The 14054-nt window shown below is 44.7% G+C and overlaps 3 long non-coding RNA genes across 14 annotated transcripts in view; 1 reads left to right on the top strand and 2 right to left on the bottom strand.

The window, feature by feature from the left end:
• LOC111263969 (uncharacterized) overlaps positions 1–14054 on the top strand; it is an 89302-nt gene that overhangs the window by 3714 nt on the left and 71534 nt on the right. For 7 of the 12 annotated variants that reach the window (XR_002682556.2, XR_002682555.2, XR_015312504.1 and 4 more), the window contains exon 1: positions 8–696. This is a non-coding gene — a long non-coding RNA (uncharacterized LOC111263969). Of the gene's footprint in view, positions 1–7; positions 697–14054 lie in introns of those variants that run through there. The other 5 variants (XR_002682567.2, XR_002682565.2, XR_002682569.2 and 2 more) reach the window with 2 other exon arrangements.
• The window catches only part of LOC147753014 (uncharacterized), a 60719-nt gene that overhangs the window by 40488 nt on the left and 6177 nt on the right, over positions 1–14054 (bottom strand). The gene's annotated exons all lie outside the window — the stretch shown is intronic.
• Positions 913–7464, bottom strand: LOC111263970 (uncharacterized). The gene is made up of 2 exons (XR_002682572.2): positions 6955–7464; positions 913–1191 (listed from the first exon to the last, which is right to left on the bottom strand). It is a non-coding gene; the product is annotated as an uncharacterized LOC111263970 (long non-coding RNA).

Below are 14054 nucleotides of genomic sequence, written 5' to 3'. Positions count from 1 at the left end.
GTAATGATACACACCATAATAGTTTAACTGTATATTGTACACATCGTTCAGCTGTGTGCTTATACACAATTTTACCGTATCACTTTCGTTTTATTATGATTTTATCATAACATAATTACTGTTGCCACCAGATTACTGCTGTGCCTATACCTTGCTCGATTCTAGACTAAGAATGAGCTTTTCTTAGTACATTGCTGTCAGCTAAATCCATCCGTCTATTCGTTTATTGTCCTGTCAAACGATCAGATTGGACCTGCAGCCGTCAACAGCACCACTGTCATCAGCAGCGATAACGGTAACGGTTAGTGCAGTAGTACACTGGCATATAACTATTCATTTGCTTCGCACCGTTGACCCACCTGGCCTACGCTAAGACAGCTGCGTTGATTTCTACTGATCCATTGCAGAAAGCACGTGGTCGTGACGACAAGCCCAGCTGCTGTATCTCTAACCACCACGTTATCAAACCGTTTGTGCTCGTGCCCGCCCCCAAATTGCAGTCCATCTTTAAGAATGTAGGATCGCTGCCACCGCTGATCGACTAAATTGATGTGAGTTTACGCAGCAAAGAAGAAGTACTGGTAGGAACACTTGGGTAAGACTTGCTGTAGGCCAATCTGGCGATGGTCATCTACCTGCTGTGCGCTGAGCGTGGCCTATCCCATTGAGTAACGGAGATAATACAACATTAAGCAGGTATGCCGTCCTTCTATAGACCTAAATACGTTCGTTTCTTGTTCGCTATTTCTCGGATTAAACAGATAATTCGCAGAGATCAGCAATCAAAACAGCAGCAGCGAGAGTCACATTATTGCTATCTACGAACTAAGTGATATTGCAGCGGGACAAAAAGGACCAAATACTATACGGACAATAATAGTAAATCGAACTGGCTAAACTCAAGCACAAGTGTACAGAAGGCTTGTGGTAGGAATACTATATTTGTATATATTCTACAGATCGATGTTTATGTTCGCTGGTTGAGCTTAATTATTATAACAGTGAATCATATTAACTTTAACAACCGATAGCTGGCCAAAGTATCGGGTAACTTAAAAGGAAGAAAAAGAAGGTTCAATGAGACGACTATAACCTATATACTCGGAATACATCAGTTTAAGCCGTAGAGATTAATGATCCATGCATCAGGGTCGTTGTATTACTCCCATGTGGACTGCGGGTCATTCTTACCTGTAATAAAGTAAAAGCACCGGTCAGGTTTCTGTTTCCTCAAACCAATTTCATTTGATTCAGAATAGATTAACTAGCTTTAATACTTACTTTATTCAGTCTATAAAATGGTAAACTTTTTAGTAAATTGTTTGCCGCCAGAAAGTCAATTACTTGGATACCGCCATTCCTTTGACATATTTATCGCAAGAGTATGGACCCGCCTAGTGACAACGTATGCGATTTGTCTTTCTGCCTTTTATCGAGCTGGTCCTGCTTTCCTTGGTGGCAAAAGGGTGACAAATAAAGTTGGCAGCTTGTCTTCTGCTAAACAGAAAGCTTCCGCTTACCTAAGATGTTCGACTAATAAGGTTTAGTAGAGCCTGGCTGCATCAGACCATATGTGTCATAAATCATCCAGATGATATGCGTCGTCGTCGTATACGCGGTTCGTCGCCTGAGTAGCAGCAAGACAAAGGCCAGCGCTAGCACGGACTGCTTCTGCTCTCGTGGTTATTCCTGATTTCGCATTGCTTGGACTTCCAAGATTCCTCTACCTTTACTACCCAGAGGCCCCGTGTTTCCTAAAATCCTCTGGCGAGGATATCAGGGAGATCTAGAAGGTGGAAGGACACCGATTATCATTAAGCCGAGGATTAACTACTGTTTTGCGTGGCCTAATGTAGGTTGTCAACCTATTCCGCCTTGTCCTCAGTATCGTCATGATCCGTAGCAAGAGTTGTGTCACGAGGATTGTCGCCATTGTTAATAACATTGCCTGTACCACGAGTAACCTCGCGGTTCCCTCTATGCTAAGCACGGGTCGCTTGTGGATGAGCTCCCCTGGTCAGCCTTGTGGAAGTCAAATCTCCCTCAGTTAAATCCATTGCCACTGACAACTCCTTCGCTTCTGCCGAACTTACGCTTTTACGATCTTATCCCTAACATTTTTTTTACTATCCTTCCTACGAAATTCGATTCCATTTTGACCTCATTTTCATCTTCTAGTTAGTTGCAACAAAAAGCTAACCAAACGTGAGCCGACTACCGCTAGAACACCACTTGCGTTTGCCTACTTTGATAAGGTCTTGATAGAGAAAAATGATCACAACCAGTAATATAATTGTTATATTTATTTGTTAACGATACTATTATTCAAGCTAGGTAATATAGCAGTCGAAAGGGGAAGGATCATAGTAGAACCTCTATCGTAAGAGAATAGCCATAATGCGTCCATTTAGCGTGTGGTGTCGCGTACTGCCAACGGGGGGTAGTGTAGGGTATTAGATATCACAATTGCGCCAATCTATCATAAAGATCGCATAGCGGTATGGCGATTTCTGACAGTGATACCCCCCATAGTAGTTCCCACCCATCACCTCTTGTCTAGACATGGGTCTAAGCTCTCTATTGAACACTATTTCTACTTCTACAAACATTGCGTTAGCCGGCCGTCAACGTGACAGTGATTAACTTGGCAGCACCAGAGCGCTGACTCTATGTGCCACTGTCATCGAAATTTGCAACGATGAAAAAAATGATAAAATTTTGATTTTTAACGTTTCACGGCGGCGTAATGTAACATTAGAACGCCAACGCGGCTAACATCACGTTAATATTGGATGAGGATGTTTGACGCGATGTGGAAGGAAGCAAATATCAAATGAAGATCGGTTTATCATTAAAACAGTTCTGCTAGCGGTAGTAGTAGCGGTGACGGCCAATAGTGCGACAGAACTGAAACTGCACTGCGTAACGTATGAGCGTCTCCTGAAGCACCCAGCGACACGGCACCCTGGGCGTCCGCGGAGCCCTTTCTTATTTGTCGGTCAGCCACTTCAAACATGACCGATACGAGAATGTCTATCTATTGTCAGACGGCCCAGTCTGGCCCAGAGTGTCATTCTCCCAAATGGAGGATATTACGGGGCAGCTGCATTGACAGCGGTCGAGGCAGCTTCGTGGAACAATCTTCAGCGATCGTCTATGACGGCAATTGCAGCGATTGGAAATGGGCCAGGATGAAGCCTTTTCGTCTGATGTCTTATTTTTTAGCATAATATCTTCACTATGAGTAAAGGTTATAGTCATGTCTAGCAAGCTAGTAAGTAGGTATTAGGAAAATGACAGATAGAAGCAGACGGACGGTCTGTGGTCATCTTCTGTATAGACATCATGCGATCGGAAAGCTACCGTAGTACATATAGCAGACGGAGGGAAACATTTGAAAAGAAAAAAATATTAGTTAAACAGACGACTGCCCAGATCCTGCCAACGATGAGGCAAAGGCCTAAACGAAGGGACCATCTGGCATATCGACACTGCCATCAAGTTGCTTGAATTGTATTTAAATTGAATCAGATTATAGACATTCTGCTGCTGCATGCCAAATAATAATTCTATTTGATTTTCACTTTCATTGAACTTTTCCTTTTCTGCATATGACTTATTCTTTACCGTTATTTGCTTCGTTTCCAGTTGATGTTTTTTACCACCCCTCTATTGTACTGCAGGTTGCTCATGATTGACCTAAATTTGGCCTTGTTATTTTGGCTTTTTTTAAACGAACTTTGCTGACAGAGCTTTTCGTTGTCTTCTCTGTGATTGTTATTGTCGCCGTCGTCGTTGTTGTTGCGTAGACAGTATTATCATTTCATTATATTTGCCTCAGATCTCACATCTTCGGATCACCTCGTGTCAGTTTATTGCGGGGGATTCTCTGCGGGGGAACAAAATTTCGTTTGTGGTACCCTCAATTCCGTGACGTGTCGTATTGGATAGTTCGGCAGCTTTCACCTGAAGCATGCCTTTTACTTTGTTTACTTTTTTTTTTTATCATCGCCATTGCAATTTTCCCTTCTCTCTTTTTCAAAAAAAAGAAAAATGAGCGTTCATTTTTCATGGTTAGATGACCGTTGTTATTGGTCGCATCTTTTTCTCGTTTTGAGCTCTTTGTAAAAAAGCAGCAAGGAAATATTTTTGTCTGCGCGCTTCGTATCGAAAAAGCACTGTACTGCGGCCGTTACTGCCGGCGCCGTCGCCACCGCTGTCACAACTTCGAGCATAACATGCCTCTGTTGTTATTGTGGGGTCTGTCAGATCTGCTAAATCCGTTGGGCAATTACCTGTGTAGGTACGACGCAGCACATGAATTTCATGGCGGGTTGCAATGTTACAGTAATTTTCAGAACTGACGTTCGAAGAGACCGGGCGACACTCGAAGCTGCTCCGAGGACCAAAATGGCAATAGACACCTTTTAGAAAAACTTAAAGGTTGTCGGAAGTACACCAGTTCCTGACAGCTGGCCAGAATGATGATTATGATCATGAGGCTCTTTCGGGAACGCAGCGATGACGACGACGACGCTGCCAGCAGGGGGGGGTAGTGGGGGTGGAAATGCCGAGGCTGTTTGCCAGCAATGCCTAAAAGGGGCGTTTGCCAACATAAACGGAAAACTGCTTCAAGCATTCTAGCTGATACTGAGTTGGCGATCAGAGGGTCGAAAAATATATGCGTCAGAGTAACAGACAAGTAAAACTGAACACTGTGACGGCTTGGCAAGAGAGGGACGTGAAGCATCATGGTATACGCCACCCGCATCTAAGTAAACGAAAGATGGTCCTCTCCTCCTGTCGGAGCCCCAGGGGTGTCCGAACATGATTGCTGAAGTGATGCACTTCTAAAAACAGCCGTAGCCGACAATAAGTGGCGCACTTACCCAGATCAATTGGCAAGTGCAGTGCTTTTTTTACTGGCGGAAGCTCTAGTTTAGGAGACGATCGATTTTGTATGCCCGATGACATTTGCCAAGACAATAGGCTATTGAAGAAATGGCTGGTTAGAAGTCACCACGTCTGTAAAAAATGTTCTCGATGATACTAACTTTTATTCTATTTAACAAGTTTTGTTTGATTGGACGGTAGAGAAGTTCAATGCAGGTAGATTCTCCGTAGAGGTCACTTTGCCGCCATTATGTCAGCTTTTTTGATTGTTCAATAATCAATCCAGCCAGTCCTAGTGAATTCGCTTACGGAAGTGACAAACCAGTTCCTTTAGAAGGATACATTCTTAACATATATTTGCTTGATTGAAAAGAATATCGCGACACAACCTCCGAACGATGCTTTTCTGCATATGGATTGTATTCCAATTATGTGTACGCACATACACGTATACAGTGCAATACCATTTACATGAATGCATTAATTATACATATTTTCTTCTAATTATAATTTTTCTAAATCTTGATAACGTTGATCCACACTACTCTATTGACGGTTTTTTTTTTCTACCGCTAGAGGCCAGCCAGCTGCTTTAACCAGGGCTATCTGCCCACCAGCAGCGCCAATCGACGCGTTACAGGACTGATAACGGTCGTCGGTCCACGTATCGAACAACCGACGTCAGCAGCAGCAGCAGCAGCGAGAATAAAGTCAGCGACAGTCAATACGATGCGATTGTAGTAAACGTTGTTCGGAGCCAACGTCGCCAGCTAGAGCAAAACCATCACAGAAAATAAGTCCAACTGGCGCTTTGTTCCCGCCTAGCGATACAAATAGAACGCTAACGCTCAAGCAGTGACTATACTTATTTCTTCCCCTGTTTGCAAACGTTCTCATCCGGTTCGGGTTTGTTCAACACAGCTCTTAAATTTCACTAGTTCACTAGTAATATTTCACTAGTTCGAACGATGGGTCACGTCGGCATTATCGATGACTTCGTTGCTCCTACTAACAACTAACGGCTCGATTACCAACAGCCAATATTTAGGTAGACCTCGGGTTGGGGGGTACTGCAGGTGGCACCTTGATCAGATGATCCATCTCCCTTTTGAGGACAGCGCAGGAAGCGTCAACATCCTAACAGGATACGAATTATCGTAGTACCACCGAACGCTATTACAGTGCATTGTTGCAGCAATACAATAGACGTCCGAGGAAGTAACTGACGTTGTTTGATTATATCGCTTCTGCATAGCGTGACGCATGACCGCATGGAGCCTTAAACCAGTTGAATGATCGACACAGGCATATGGTAGACACGCACGCAGTGCTGGCTGCCAAAGTCAGCTTTTGCGAAAACGACTCGCGTACCAGCAGCGTTCGCTGCCGGCGCTAGCGAATCCGAATTCATTGAAGTTTTATTATTGTTTTGTTTGTAATCAATTGGCTCGTCTTCAACGACAATGTAAATCCTCCACATAATGACGTTGAAAGGGGGGAACGGAAGTGGCAGATGCAGCGATCGGAGTTGGGACGAACGAAACAAAACACAGAAAATTAGCGGCAGTCATCGAGGACGAATGAAGAGGCAAGAGTGCTGCTAACAAAATTAGCATAATCCTTCCTACGTACTTGTCCATTGATCCTGAATCTCTACGAGTCACCTGATTTTCACCTATACCCCCCTTTGCTTTGTTCCCCTGTTTACACACAGTTGCTTCTAGCTACTCTTTCATTCGTTTCCACTCAGATTGAAATGAACAGTTCCAACGTTTATTTTCTATTTCATCGATGCAGATGCATTTCTGGTATGATGGCATGGGCTATGTGCGTGAACATACCTGCGTCCTGACAGAATGAAGTCAACGCATTTCGGTTGTTAATCGCAGATCACCTCTTCGAATATCGTACTATAGTACCAGTATCGTTGCAACGATGACATCTATCTGCTAATCGTTCTCCCGCCGTTGCTGCTATCGCCGCAGTTGCTACTCTAAATAATAGCGTTGACGACAACGTCGATGCTGATCGTGTACCAAAAATGTCTCGCAAAGAACTTACCCAGCCAATCCTGCCACCGCCGGTAGATCCCGGCGAACCCAGCGAAGCTGACACTCGTGTAGGTTTAACTATGAAGGTTACAAAGAATGAGTGGGTGTCGCGTCCTGGATTACAGTTGCCTTCAGTTACTCAGTCGCGAAACTACGACTACTACTGTTACGAGGGTCAGTCAATCAGTGGAACGAATGAGTATGTCTTCGGTTGCACTCATGTATCACTAGATAGTCCTTCGAATCGAAGCTGCAACAGCCATTGCTAAAGGAACTCGGCTGTGTTTCTCCCACACAGTAGTGGCCATCGGTGTGCGCAGACCAGTTTCTGTGGCACTTTCACCGCTATACGATCCCGTATGAATGTTCTATCTTACGTATAGAAAAGGACAGTGGGAAAGAAGGGGTGGATGCAAGGAAATCCATTCTTGGCGTTGGTTTTATCTAAAAATATCGACTGCAGCTAAAAAGGGCCAGGAAGATTCTGCAAGAGGCAAATATACGTATCTTGTATGTACTCTATGAGTGAAATATTGAATACTGAATATGTAACGTTTTAGAAAAAGAGAGCGTTTTAATATGAATCGAGTCAAAGTTGTTAATAACCACAAATAGCTGATATTGTCAAAGAAAAAATAACAATGAATATGAGTAAATGTTTAACTGATCGAAGGCTGCTTATTCACTATAGGAATAAATGTCCTTCGGCTTATATGATTTCGTACTTTCTTTCAGAGTATTTGTAATTTAATGACAATAAAGACAGAAAACTATATTTAAAGCACATGCGTGTGACAGGCAACGATGGCTTTTCAATCAGAATTCTGTTTAAGCTTCATCCGTGTGTCGTTGTCTACTCCAGACATGTACAATATCACCCATTCAGCAAGCACGTAGATACACGGATAGTCCTGACATCGCTGACGCGTCGTGAGCAGACGCCATAGATCTTTACGCAAACGCCAACCACCCGTCACCTGCCCGCGCCGTGGCTGGAGAAGGTGCCGCCATTGCGACTATCAAATCCATTTTCTTCTGCTTGAAGCGAAGTGGAGCATAGCTTCTGTATACGAGTCACGCGGCTTTGAGCCTTCACTGCGGTGGTTTTTGCGTCGGCGATGACCGTGACAGCAGTAGAGCTTCTCCGAGACAAGACAGGCCAAAAGTAAGGAATCTTTATAGGATTATCTTTAAAGGAGGTGAAATGATTGGACATGGCCTGAATTACTGCAGTGACAAAGAAGATTGAGGAAGGTTACTGCCACCACTAACGGTAGGTGTCTTTGGAAGCCAGACAAGGTTTTCTACCCTGCGCTCCTTTTTCGCTTGTGACACCCCGAAGCGTCTTTCGACCTTTCAGACTCGGACAGTGTTACGTGTCTTTTACGAGTTGCTAGTATTGTTGATTATCATGTCGATGTCTAAGTATGCTGACTTTCATGTCCTCTCTTTTAGCCATGTGAGATCTCTGCTTCCCTTGGAGGATACAATAGGACATGAAAGAAATAAGCTAATAGAAATGTGGTTCGGGTTTTTTCTCTCTGTTCTGAGTGCGACAGTGCACTGCGTTGCTTGGAGCAAGCCTACCCGTGCAACCATGGGCCATGCCATTTAGAAGAGCACAAAGACACGAGCTGCTCGTCAGACTCTCACGCATGTTCAGATACCAACGCGTACTATGCAGACCGTACTCGTACATAGATCTGATTGCAATGTACGCTTGAAGTTGTCAGTTTGTTGTCTGGTCACCTATGTGTTCGATGATGGCATCTAATGTGCTTCGATTATGTTTTGTTGATATGTGTTTGATATGATTTGTTGAGATGATGTGGTCTGCCGACCAAGGTGATCAGTGATTCGATCAAAGAGCAGTCAAAGCTTCGCTGACTTAGGCTACAAAGCGTTCTCGAAACTAACTGCGTAAAGACGCCCTTTTTGGCGATCAGAGCTACCAACATTATTTATCAGCTATTTTATGAACAATTATCTTCGCTTGCTGCTCTAACCAGAGACGCAACTGAGTAGAAAGTATGTACATTGCCATATAGTGATGTGTATATATGAGTGATACGAAGAAATATTATCACACATCTGTCGCTCTATCTAGTAACATCTAAAGCCTTTTATACTGTATATCACACTCTAAGCGCAAATAAGAGCACTACGCATATTGTACTGCCGCCATATTACGCAATATTTTAAATAGTAGATAAACTGTCTCCTAGAAACGACTGTAACCGAGGAAGGGTTTTGAAAAGGCAACGTTGCTGTGATCCTTCTTTGAGTTCAACGGCGCCTATGCAGCTAGAAAGCGGCCAAACGCAGTGCGGCCTGTACTCTTCTCGCAAAAGAACTGCCCTTTAACAATACAAGTCAAGCCCTGTAAGGTCAAAGCTTGCTACCAGGCCGGTGACACAACCCGACTCTCGTTCTAAAAGCTCGGCAAGCGCCAGAACCCTGTACTGGTAGCTCGTTTGTTTTCAAGTGGGAAAATCCGAATGGAAGACGGGAAACAGGAAGTTCATTGCAGCGACCGTTGAGTGGGTTTCTGCCCAGCGAAACCGGACAACAAAAAAGGAGCCTAAACGGCCAGCTGGGTAGAGAATAAAACTGGTGAGAAGAGAAAGAGACATCTGATATCTCCCCCTGATCGAAGAAAGGGAAGATCTGAGAACGCGTTTTGCCGCCAAGCAGCGAAACAAATCCAGGAACGTCGTGCTACCAAGCCTCACAGAAACACACTGAACAGTGCGTATTACAACGTCGTTTGCGTGGCTCTGAAAGCAGGCACTGCTCGCAAACCAACAAACCGGTCTGCTGTATGCTCCGCTCAGCACTACCCCGATCCGCCCCGAAGTTGTAAAGACAAACCTATTCCCTACAGCCTAAGTGCATTGAGTGTAGCAGGGTTATTTCGGGGCAATTGTGGAGGGAAATCGTAGCGTCAGGTGTATGCAGACTAGCCTACATTGGGTCCTCAACGTGGCCACCGCCAGCAGCGCCATCAGCATCACCATCATCATCATAGACAACATTACTTTCGACATCAACGGTAGTTGCTCGTGCAGCTATAGAACTTTTCTTTTTCTTTAAACAAAGTACCACGCCATCTTGTGTTGCTAACCAGTCGATCTAAACTTATATGACCCTCTAGCAGCAGAATTAGATTGCCAATGAGATTTGTTTAAAATCATTAGTCTAATAACGTTTGCGTTTGGCCTGGTGTTTTATGCATGCCATGACAACGACTGGCTGCTCTAAAAACTTAGAGAACAGCGATGATGAAAAAGCCAAACAGGCTTGGACAAATGAACGGGTATAAATTAGTACCTGATTCTAACCGTCCAACGCGCTAGGACAGCGTAAGGACCTCCTGCTTGTGAGGAATAGTAAACGTTCGATCACACACTGTGCGCAATGCGTTTGTGACAACGAATATAAGGTTTTGTTGTTTCGTATTACCCGTTCGAATATACTGAGTAGAGACGGCATGACGTAAGATTAGTAGCGTTTCGATAGCGAAGCGCCCAGTAAATGTCGTCGTTGATGAGAAGAGACGTGATGGTCACACTGTGGCAAATAAATGCGTCTAACATACTGCTAAAACTTTGCCGAACCGTTTGAACGCAATGTAATGACAACGGTGAACGAGTAAAGCTTGTACTATAGCAAGTGCGAACTGAGTATTTCCCTCAGGCAATTTTACGACATCTATTTTGGATAAAGACGGACCTGGAACAATTCGAGTAAGCAACAACAGAAATAACGGCAATGGGAACAGCAGTAGTCTGCAGCCTTGGTGGCATTATTGCAGAGTGTTCGCCCGTCGGTTCGTTGCTGGCTGTCGTCTTTTCAGCGTCTCCTTGGTCATACTGCTTTCTTTAGCAACAGGAGCCTGCTGCCACATAAGCAACGGCGAGAAGCAGAAGCGACTTACATCAAATGTACTCAAAAAAAGACGGGCTATGAGGATGCTCTAAGCCCGGGAAGTCTGCCTGCCTGCCTTCCTGCCTGCCTGCCTGCCTGGCATTTCCAATGACATGGCAAGTGACTGCCAGACCCGTTGCGCCCATTGCCGTCAACGCTTAGAGTGACGTTGAGTATGCAGGGCAAGGCCAGCAGCCATAGCTACGCGAGCTTAGCACGAGACAGCTCCGATGACACACGGTGCGGAGGAAAGCTCCGACGTAGTCTCTTCCACTATTTTCTCCGCCATAGTTACCACCAGCCATGTATTTGCAACCTAAATAGTTGAAGCTCATTGAAGGCTGCTGCGTCCATGCGTGATCGTATTTGAACGCAAAGTAGACTCACACACTGTCGACCAGTGAAGTAATATATAAGAAAGAGTATTCCTTACATCGAAGAAGCCGAAGGAAGTGAGTGTCTGAGAGGGGAAGACGACGAGAAGTGAGGACGTTCTCAGTAAAAGAACATCGTGTAAGCAATGTCGACATCTTACACTACTGCTCCCAGAAGAGGCATATAAGACACCCTAGGAGCTGGGCAGTTTTGCACGCAAATACATAAATAGGTAACTCGAGACTAGTTTTTTCCCCGTTGAGCTGCCTGTACTTCCTTTTAAGTCCCAACGGCCATCGTTATTAACAGGCCTCAGATTCTCTGCGCAGCAGAAGCTGGGTCATTATGATAGCAGAAGAGCAAAAAAGGCAACCGAAAAACCTTTGTTCACAGCTTCCATTCAATCCAGCCACTTTATCTTACCACCACCCCACCTAATACGCCGAGAGACCTGATCATCATCACAACAATGCTAGGAATTAGTACGGGGCAAATGGGCCGAAACGGGCATTCGCGCAATGGAATGCATTGTCCGCCTCCTACTCGTGGCGCTTATTATATCCCTAGAAATTTCTTGTGTGACAGGAATATCGTCCATTGTCAATGTTCAACCCGACCATAAAGCAGCCTCTTCCATTCATCTAACTGTCTCCTCAGGTCCAGTACGGTCAGAACATGTCCGGGGGGTGGTAATCAACCTTCTGTGTTGAGGTTGTGACAATACTCTCTGCTACCATTACCACTTTGGCCACTGGTATCTGTAGTGGACGGTCCTAGAAGATAATGATAAAGAAGGTAGTTTGTCCATCATCGTGTTTTATTAGCAGTATTAAGCTTAGCCGGGACAATCAGCCAGTACTATCTTTAGCCTCTTAGCCAAAAAACAAGGTATTGTCGTTCCATGCTTCCTTCGTTGCTGTTCCATGCGCACGCAGATGTGGAGTGTGAAAAAAGACGCTATCGGAGCAGTGCTGAATGCAACTGTCAAAGCATGGGAAAACAAGGGTTTCGGGTTTTTTGTGCTTTTTGTTTGGAACTGGGATGCAACCTTTACGGGTAGATATAACACCCGTGTTACTTAAGCGTTGGACCGAGCTGCGCGAAGCCGCTCCAGGCGGTACGGCGGCAACGGCAGCAGTAGTAATGACGTCGCATCTCGTAGAGGAAAGACGCACTGTAGTGCTGAGGCAAGGTATTCAACGTCTCAATGAAGGATATTGACTGAGAGTCGATGATGAATACCACGCGTGACTAGGGAGCATGCAGATGCAGACGAATACATCATTTTATCCGATGCAAAACCAAATACCAGCCCAATGCAGATATATTTGGACTCGCAGAGTCGCACGGATTCGCCCCCTCATCGTATGATTCACGGCAAACTGCGAGTTGCCAGCGCGTCCCTTGCGGAAGCAAGACCTTCTGAAGAATCGAGGAATCAGATATAAGAATATAAAGGAGCTGACTATACGTATAGCTTAGTGTTTCAAGAGAGCTTGTATCTCTAGTCAAACACAGATCTGACTTTTATCGGTCGTTCTATATTAAGCCCAAAAGAAGTAATTTGATTTTAGTGTGAATTAGCGTTTAGTTTAAAGAGCCGATTCCTAGATTGTGTAGTAAGAGATATTGGCAAGGGTTATCACTGTCGCATACTTGTCCTTAGGTCAGTTCTGCCTGAGGTTTCCATTGCACCTTCGGGAAGGAAGGCGACTTTGTAATGGATTACTGCGTAAACGTAAGTTCATTATAAACGGTGGCAGGGTATGCCGGTCGAGGGCAACATTATTATTTAGAGAGCATTTATTATATTGCGCGAGTAACACAAAAGCCCATACCGCTAGACAAATACCGCAGAGAGCTTAACAAACCTGTATGTCAGTAAATGTAAGAGGTGATTGCATGTCTCATTACAGCAGCCTCATATCACGACGACATAGAACTACGGCTGTATTTTGAGAGGTATCAGGTAGAACATTTGCCCTGATATGACAAGACGACGTTACCAGTGAACTCCTTGAGCGTCCCGCAAGTAATCTACATCCCCGGCATGGAAGTATCTACCGCCTAAACCTATCGCTCGTGTGTTCTTATAAGTGATGCGTTGGAGATCATGGACTAACTTCTATGGGAATAACAGACAGATATTACTGCACACACACAGAATTGGGTCCGTGAAGCTTTTCCTATGCAACCGGTCGCGGGAGGGGAAACAAGTAAACCACGGTAATAATGCCCAACTATAACTCGCTGCTTGATGTACATAAATAATGAAGTAGAGGCACCGCACCGTATTGTAACTAGGGCTATGTAGATCACTATTGCTGTAACGCGGATTGTCACCGCTGATGGCCTGCTTGTCATTGTGGCTGCAGCATAGAACGGTCATCGGCCAGAGTCGCCTACGAAACTTTCGTCCAGCGTGGGTTGCCGCTGCTAGCGTGCAGCTAATAAATATTTTGTCCGTGCCCACGCCGTTATACATAGCCATGTCCTAAGTCCCAGCTGCAATTTTTACCATTCTAGCCACGTTAACAGCGGCAACTGGCAAAGTTTGCCACTTCTTCATACTGAACAGCTTATATGCGCTTAATCAATTAATATGCCAACGAAGCAGGACCCAGCGCTTTCCAGGTTAGCATTAGATCAGTTGCGATAGAATGAGGAAATTATGGTTCATGGGCTAGCAGCACCGTTTGGGGCACACAGGTAACGGATTCAAACTACGTGTGCGGCCACGTTTCTACAATAATAGATCGCACATATGGGGGGTTGGAAAAAAATTCTATGCGCATTTTTGCAATAGAA

This window comes from Varroa jacobsoni, unplaced genomic scaffold, assembly GCF_002532875.2.
Source record: "Varroa jacobsoni isolate VJ856 unplaced genomic scaffold, vjacob_1.0 scaffold_806, whole genome shotgun sequence".
Taxonomy (NCBI): Eukaryota; Metazoa; Arthropoda; class Arachnida; order Mesostigmata; family Varroidae; genus Varroa; species Varroa jacobsoni.
Note: the sequence above shows the minus strand (reverse complement) of the source record. Positions and strands in the feature narration are given on the sequence as shown.